The 8807-nt window shown below is 41.2% G+C and overlaps 1 long non-coding RNA gene and 1 pseudogene across 1 annotated transcript; one reads left to right on the forward strand and one right to left on the reverse strand.

Moving 5' to 3' along the window:
- Positions 1 to 220: 220 nt before the first annotated feature.
- On the reverse strand, positions 221 to 5643 carry LOC101690772. Its single transcript, XR_198565.2, has 3 exons — positions 5407 to 5643; positions 669 to 762; positions 221 to 559 (listed from the first exon to the last, which is right to left on the reverse strand). It is a non-coding gene; the product is annotated as an uncharacterized LOC101690772 (long non-coding RNA).
- A 532-nt stretch (positions 5644 to 6175) lies between these two features.
- Positions 6176 to 8543, forward strand: LOC101691081 (annotated as a pseudogene).
- The last annotated feature ends 264 nt before the right edge of the window (positions 8544 to 8807 follow it).

The raw sequence follows: 8807 nt of genomic DNA on the forward strand, positions 1-8807 counted from the left end.
AATACAGTAATATATTTTTAAAAGATTTTATTTATTTATTTGACACAAAGAGAGAGAGAGATCGCAAGTAGGCAGAGAGGCAGGGAGAGGGGTGTGGAGGAAAGCAGGCTCCCTGCTGAGCAGAAAGCCCAATGTGGGGCTCGAACCCAGGACCCTGAGATCATGACCTGAGCCGAAGGCAGAGGCTTAACCCACTGAGCCACCCAGGTGCCCCACAATACAGTACTATTCACAATAGTTACCATGTTGTATATTATATGTCCATGATTCATTTATTTTATAACTGGAAGTTTGTATGTTTTCTTTTTCTTTTATTTTCTTTCTTTTTTTTTAAAGCAGCCTCCATGCCTGATGTGGGCTTAAACACAAGACCCTGAGATCAAGAGCTGCATGCTCTGTTGATTGAATCAGGCAGGCATCCCAGGAAGTTTGTATCTTTTGACCAGGTATGTAACATATGTCTTTTTGTCAATATTCTCAGGAATTGCTAAGTTGCTATCCACTGTGGCTGGCTTTTAGCTCCATTTTGCTCACTCACTAGTAACGAGCAGTGGAATATCTAAAAAAAAAGAAATGAACCACTCATAAATCACATGGATAGATTGAACATCTCAGGATGCTATGACCTAGTATCTTAACCAAATCCCCTGAATGAAGAAGAGACCAACCTTAGTGGTCCTGGAAGGTAGAACAAGGACGGCCCTCCAGGTGGCAGGTGCAGAGGCCCCCAGCGAGGAATTCCAGTCTGGGGAGTGGGTCTGTCTGATACATGGAGAAGAGAGGCTCTTTACTTCCTACTCTCGATATAGAAAGATGTGGCATTTTCGGGGGATGGGGGAAAGGTGGTTCAATTTCTGAGAACAGGGATATTTTTAAAAACTCTAGCCAGTCTTGGAAATCAACTCCAAAAATGTTATCTCAACCAACATTACATCATTTTTCTGGAAAGGTAGAGAAAGTCACCAAAGAGGGGCCATTCCTGCATAAGCACGTGATGGGCCAAATCTGGAGATGACATTTCCTTGTCTAAGTTCGAGACCCCAAGTCAGAGGGTGATTTACACGTCAGTTACCGCGTGGTGGTCAATGTTCCAGGCTGTCAGCTCGGCCCCGCCCTGCTCTTCTCGAACAAGCACCATCTGAGCTCCAGCTACATGGGGCTTTGAAAGGTTAGTCAAAGACCACATTGTGTTCCTCGAGCTGCAGGAGCGGCTACACTAATTTGGATTGTGACTTGGCTTGTCTTCCCCCCACTCTTCCTGAGGTCTGAGCTGGGTTTGTGTCAATCAGTGGTGTCACATCATTCATGCACTGAAGGATGGTGGCCCTGCCAATCCTTGAAGTTGTTTTTTTAGGATTATCTTAGTAAGACATCTGGGAGAATGCTATATAGTTCTGCTCACTCCATACCACTAACAGTTACCCTTGCATGTTTTTGCAGACTTTTGAAAGACATGTGTCTTATCTGGTACATTAACTTGAATACTAATTGGTGGAAGGAATATTCTATTTAGAGCCAGAAGGCCTGGCTTGGCCACTTCTTTGGTGCCTCAGTTTACTCACCTACAAAATCACCATATTATATATATCTCATTGTAAAAATGAGGCATGTGAGATAATTTTGTAAACCAGAGATAAATATTGTATCAAGTAAGAGGGAACCACATCTGAACCACAGATAAAATCCAATATAATCAACAATTCATGTTAGAGGATGTAGGTCACAATCAGACATTTTAAATTTGAACATGATCTGAAAAAACCAGAACTATCAAGGATCATTAGAACCAGGGATTATTATATAGTAATGTTGGCTTTAGCAGCAAATGTTCATTAGGTTTCCACCAAGTATGAACAGTTACCAGTTAGAAATGATAACTGTAATTGTCAACTCTAACAGAAATATTCTTTGAACTAATGAAGTACATGAGCAAGTAAACAAAACATGGCTTTCTTTCTTTCTTTCTTTCTTTTTTTTTTTTTTAAGATTTCATTTATTTACTGGACAGAGAGAGGGAGAGCACAAGGAGGGGGAGCAGCAGGCAGAGGGAGAATCAGGCTCTCTCAGGAGCAGGGAGTCCAAGGCGGGGCTGGATTCCAGGATGCTGGGATCATGACCTGGGCCAAAGGCTTAACCACTGAGCCACCCAGGTGTCCCTATGGCTTTCTTTTTTATAGGTAATGGCTGAAACAAGTCATCATTGATACAACTCCACCTGGCAAAAGAACTCTCTCTCCGCTTTTCTCCTTTACGTGGGCATTTTCCCCGTTCTCTTGGCTTTCGAAGATGACAGAAGGCCACATGACTCCGTCATATCTCAGTTCTTTTTTTTTTTTTTAAAGATTTTATTTATTTATTTGACAGACAGAGATTACAAGTAAGCAGAGAGAGAGGAGAAAGCAGGCTCCCTGCTGAGCAGAGAGCCCGATGCGGGGCTGGATCCCAGGACGCCGGGATCATGACCTGAGCCGAAGGCAGAGGCTTTAACCCACTGAGCCACCAGGTGCCCCCATATCTCAGTTCTTATTCTCCTTTCTTTTCCTCTTGAGTATTGATTATTTTGTGGAGGGGCATCTTTCTTTCTTCTGATTCTTGCTTTACTCATTTTTCTCTCTAAATGTTCTGCTTTCATGATATTTCCCCGACTCTGGTCTCTGTCACATCAAGAGAAATTTCCCAACATCTCCGATCTTATTAGGAAAGCGTCTAAAGGAGGATTCCTGCTTATTGTCTCAGACTTTCCTTCTGAACTTTTATTTTGAGAGGGGAGGTCAGAGGGAGAAGCAGACTCCCCATGGAGCTGGGAGCCCGATGTGGGACTCGATCCCAGGGCTCTGGGACCATGACCTGAGCCGAAGGCAGTTGCTTAGCCAACTGAGCCACCCAGGCGCCCTCCTTCTGAACTTTTAATGGCAATTTGGAATATTTTGCTTTTTAAAGGAGTGTTGGGTTAAAAGAAGAAAGTAGATCTTTTTTAACATGTGGCAGGATGGAGATATAAGGGAGAAAAATAAGAGTGTTCTTTCCTTCAGTAAATCAAAATGCTAATAGCAGGAGTGTTTTGTGAATTACAGAAGTATTTTTAATTCCTTAGAAGTAAGACTTATAGAGCTGGGGATGTTACAGCCCAAGATAATTAGTCTGTGACACAAACTGCGCTCATATTCATGAGGACATGTATTAGCTGGGATTGATAAGGACAAACTGATGAGCTCAAACATAGGGAAGAGAGTCTAGAAATACTCACTGTGTCTTCATGACTTCACCTGGCATATTATCCTATGAAAAGCCTCAAGTATCCTAGCTTTTCCCACCCTTCATAAATTCAGTGTGAGCATGTACCCAGTAACCCTTCAATCCAGGTTTGCTTTATGCTGTGTGCCCGGGCGTCTTAGTCACCAACTCCGCTGGGTCTCATCTTGGTGGACTCTAAGGGCCGAAGTTCCTGCTTCCTAAGTAAGACTTGCTCAAGAGTTGTATGGTTATTCAGAGTCTCATTCCCTTGGGGCCCTCGGTGTCTCCTAAAGATTAATAAGCAATCAGCCAATCTATCTTCTCACAATGTGGACAGAGCTTTCCATTTTTTTTAGAAAATAACATTTGCTAAGAATAATGGTATTTACCCCTTTTGGGTCAGAGATGAAAAGAACCAGACTCTTGCCAGGAAGATAGAGAGTGCGATGACTTTCAGCTCTCTGCAGCCGAGGAAAGGAGATTGTGATTTCCCCACACTAGCTAGACAATTCTCAACTAACTGGATGATCATAGTCTTGTTAGAAGGGAGTATGTTTATCCTCTTTCTAATTTAAGCCAATAATTACACAGTACTGTTGCAGTATACATCAATCACAGTTATTCATAGTATAAGTGACCAACCTTAAGAGAAATTAAATTAAAAGTCAATTGTATATTTGTGGCTTAAGTCCCACAAAAACTGGAAATATATGCATGGGACATAGTATATGCGAATGGAAATATATGCATTGGGACATAGTCGTGTCCCAAGGCAAAACAGTGCCAGCCTCAAAGAAAACTGGACAGGAGGTAGAGCTGATGAAAATCTGAAAACAGGCCTAAGAAATGTAATGTTAACAAATGCCATTGTTGAACAAATAACTGTGTAGTTAATGGTCCGGACTTTTTTTGTCTCTAATCTTCAGAGCAGCTCAGCAAGAAGTACCATGGTCTCATTTTTTTCAGATAATAAAACTAAGTCCTGAAAGGTGGAGAAACTGACCCAGGTCACTTTGTTTTTAATTTATTTCTGACCCATGTTCTTTCCACTATGATAGCTATAATAGACCAGTAGTATTACTGGTCTCAACTATTTCCTCTTTGTTGGGCTTCCAAAATTAAACGATGTTGGAGAATCAGAAGGTAATTCCACAGTTTGTCAAAGTAAGCAGTAGAAGGTATTTTAAAGTGAAGGAAATATTAGGTTAAATTGGAAAACATGAATGAAGCAGATGCAAATTTTATAAAAACTTGAATTCAAGACAAAAGGCAAAGGAACAGGTTCTTAAATTATTTTTAAGATTCTTTTTTTGAGGTGAAGGAGACAGAAATTTTAGTCATTCAACAAATTGCTACTTTTCTTCTTCTCCCAAAATTTGCAAATCAACCATCTTAACAAAATCTAAATATTCATCAATTTTAGCATTTCTAATATATTTAAGGAGAGTTTCATACACTGTGTTTGACTTTATGTGGTTCCTGAAATTTGGAGCATTATTATTTTTTGGTTTTATTCATAAACAGATAAAATATGTCTATTGAAAATATATAAACTGCCTCCTTTTAAAGGGAAATTATTGCTTTTTGCTTATTAAAGAGCACTTAAAATTTTAATGGACTACAAATTAATTCAAAGCTGATCTATAAAAACATGAAATCTCATGGAATATCTTCTTTACTTCCAACAAAACCCACTTCCATGCAAACCTCCATGGAGAGTGAGTTCCTGATCTGTTTTTCTGAAGCTGAAAACACTCTGTGTATAAGGCCGTTACCTGGGGCTCTTTCTGGATGTGGTGCACAGGCCACGCATCCATATTGGAACTGCCAATTCTTTGGATGACCCTGCCCACTTCACTACCATTGGGCTACAACTCTTAATCAAAGTCACTTCAAAGACCGCAAACAGATTGATTCACATGTGAATGCAACCCAAACTGTCTTCCAAAGGAGGAGGGATTCTAGTCTTATGTTCCTTTGAACCTACTGTTGCTCATTTACTAGTATTTACTTTGCATGGCCTATGGCTGAACCATGGAAATTGGAAAACAAACTCCTATTCAGCAAGTCATGTCAAAGGTGACTGCGGAGCCAGAGAGTTGACTGTGGGACAGACATTCTTTCTGATCTGGAGGCCTCTTCTGCGGCACTGCTGTCTCCACAGTTACATACCTGTCCGTGGAAGCCTTTCGTTTATCTTGTCTATGTGGGAAGTCCTAGACGATGCCATCAATCTGAGAGATGAGAGAGATGCCCATGTGACACTCCAACAATGGTTGAGGGGGGGAGGGGAAGAAGAGAAAGAAAGAAAGAAAGAAAAAAAAAAATTAGGCGATCCTGAACAAAGTTCTTTTGAACTGTACGGTGGTCATAGAGAAGATCCCATAGGCACTTCTGTTCAGAAACATATTTTGTACTCTGCCAAACACACAGTGAGGCAAGCATTCCCACTTGGGAACAGAAAATGGGTATTGTCCACAGACTCAGGGAAGAGAGAGGAAATAATCACATTCCTGAATTTTCTTCTGGGGGAAAATCAGATTCCTTCAGAATAACGCAGCTGCAGCACGCATCACTGCTTACTGGTCCTTGATGACAACCCTATTTCCTGTTACTTCTTCTGGCTGTGTCAGTAGAGGGGTATCCGGTGTGTTGTGTTTGAATGACTTGGGTGTTCTGTGGCCCCCAAACAAATGTTGCTGGTATTTTTACTAGTCTGGATTACACATTAAAAAATGTTAAAATTGCATTTTTGAGACATATTCAAATACAGTTTAGAGTTCTTTTGATGTGAGAAATTCACCAATCCAGATTGAATGATAAGGCTTTTTTTTTTTTTTTTTTACCTGAAGAAGTACTTTGCATATACATTTTTTTTACTCTATAAGGTTGCATGTATCAGTCATGAGATTGCACGTGAAAATGCCTGGGAAGATCTAACATGCTTCACAGCCTCCCAGCCATCATCATCGGTACCACCATCTTCAGCCATAACAGGATCCTTTGGAACCATAGCTGAGCGCTGTGTCTATGATGGAAGCCAAATCCTGTTCATGTCGCTTGAATTGAGATAAAGATGAAGCTTTTCTTATGGGAAGGTCCTTGACGAAGAGCTATGCTGCCAAGCTCACAGTCCTCCAGCCAGCTGACCCTTAGGGCAAGGTGCAAAGTCCATCTGTTTGCACAGACTTTTACTCTGTGGGGGTTAGTTTGAGCAGAAGTTTCTCAGACATGATATGGAGGAGATGTGCGTGTGAATAGTAGTGTTATTTAGTACCTTTTTTTTTTTTTCCGATTTGACATTATATTTTATAAATATAATTCATAAAATTTATAAATGCCTACAAAAGTAGACCCATGTATTCATTTAAAGCATCACAGGACGTTATTTACAAGTCTAACTGAATCAATTCTGTTCAGTGAAAGGATACAATTTTAAGTATAGGCTGAAAATAAAAATTTGATTTCATTCTGACAGGAATAATGCACTGTGTTTTAAACAATTGTTTAAATCATCATTCAGATCTCAATATAGCTGAAATAAGACCAGATGAAGAGATAAAAATAGCAAAGTATCCACTAAGAGTCCCTATGGAGAGTTCAGCATTAACTACAGTGATCTCATGTGTCTTCTGTGGAATATCTACAACCTTAGAATACGAACACCCTTGGAGTTTTGCTACTGCAGAAGTCATTGAAGTAATCTGCAAGCTTATTTCCAAGAATACTATGTCCTTCCACTTCTATTCCAAACTTCCTACTAAGACCACAAAACGCTTCACACCACGATCTCATTCACCTGGGTTACATCACTCTGGAGTGGCGTGTGGATGTATGTATTACCTAGAATGTCTCCATTAGGCCAAGAGTGAGAGATGCTAGATTTAAAGTATTCCCTTGTTATCATAACTTCAGCTAAACATTTAAGCAATCATGACTATATACATTTTAACAGAATTTGTGGGGAAATCTAACCAAGAACCCGACTTTCTGTCAGCCTAAATGTTAACTCCCCAGATCACATATGCTCATGAACATGTACATACGTGTGTGGGGAGGTAGGCTCTGGAGGAGCAGGGTATGTATGTGATAAAGTGGCTATCGGTATATGGAACTGGGAGAAACAACATATTGGGTCTAAATAATATCAGAGGTCTTGGAATAGCTCTGTTCAACCTCAGGCTTGGCTTTCAATGTGCATTTCTCCTCTTTATGATAAATTGGAGCACAGAGCTACCAGTGCACCTGCTGGAGACAGCTCGTTCAGGCGTCAGTAAAGGAAATATTTGGTAGGGCTCTTGCTTGTGACCAAGGCTGTGGGGCCTGAGGGGTGTAGAGACTCAGGGGGAGGGAGACAGCAGCAGCATGGCAGCCAGGTATAAGCCCCTCAACCTTCCTCTTGTCGTCATTGCCAGAGCCGCTGGGACCCTTTAGTCTGCATGTGTTAGTTGTAAACTGGCTGCCTGCTGTCAGTGCTCTGGTTTGCTTGCCCTTCTTCCTTTCTCTGCCACTGGCAGCCGGCGTCTGCCAGGGGACAGGCGACAGGGGACCAGATAACTCCCACTCGCACCTTACCCACAAGCCCTGGGGCCCTTACCTGGCTTCAGATCAGGGGGACCTGAAACTGTGGGTCTCCTCGCTCCCCCAGGGCAAGGAAAATGCCTGAGGAATGGACCTACCCAATGAGAAGAGAGATACAGGAAATTTTACCTGGATTGTTTTTAGGCCCATATTCTTCTGCTATGGAAAAGCAAGCTTGCCTGTACTACAGAAGCATGGACTAACCTCTATAATATGCAAAAGACAAAATATTGAAGCAAGCTTTGTTAAGTCAACCTTTCAACAATTATTTAGCTATTTAGTATTGGATATTGCAGATAATCCAGTTGAAAATAGAATACGCCATTTTCCCATAATTAAAGAATTTTTTGGTGGAGAAAAAGTTATTGTCCATGGAAATGCAGGGATCTCCAGGAGTGCTGCCTCTGTTATTACATACAATATGGAAACATCTGGAATGAAGAGATACATCTGCTTATGTTCCAGAAAGATTTTGTATTAATCCTAATGCTGGATTTGTCCATCAACTTCAAGAATACGAAGCCATCTACCTGGCAAAATTAACAAAACAGATGATGTCATCACTCCAGATGGACCCACGGGCAGTTTGCAAAGAAAACACGAAGAAGAAGACGATTTTGGAAACATGCAAGTGGGGATGGCACGCAATGGCTAACTCAGGAGCAACACTATAGAGGATGTGAATTTCTACCTGGGAAGGAGAAAATACTAGAGACAATAATAATGTAAAGTGGTAAAAACAAAACAAAACAAAAAGGAAAATATGGGCATGTCCACTGGGCCAGTGTTACTCCAAGCCCTTGGCATGTCTTGCTTCATTTAAGTCTCCCAAGGACCTTGTGGGTTGGATGCTACTGTTTTCTTCACCTTACAGATGAGGGAATTAAGGCGAAGGAACTGAAGCAACTCGTTGGGGAGTTCCATAACTAGCAAGTGGGGGTTGGAACGACTTCCGAGCCTGCATTATTAATCCCCGGGCCCTGCTGCTTCCT

The sequence above is a fragment of the Mustela putorius genome, unplaced genomic scaffold (genome assembly GCF_011764305.1).
Source record: "Mustela putorius furo isolate JIRA1106 unplaced genomic scaffold, ASM1176430v1.1 tig00003863_pilon_pilon_pilon, whole genome shotgun sequence".
NCBI lineage: Eukaryota > Metazoa > Chordata > Mammalia > Carnivora > Mustelidae > Mustela > Mustela putorius.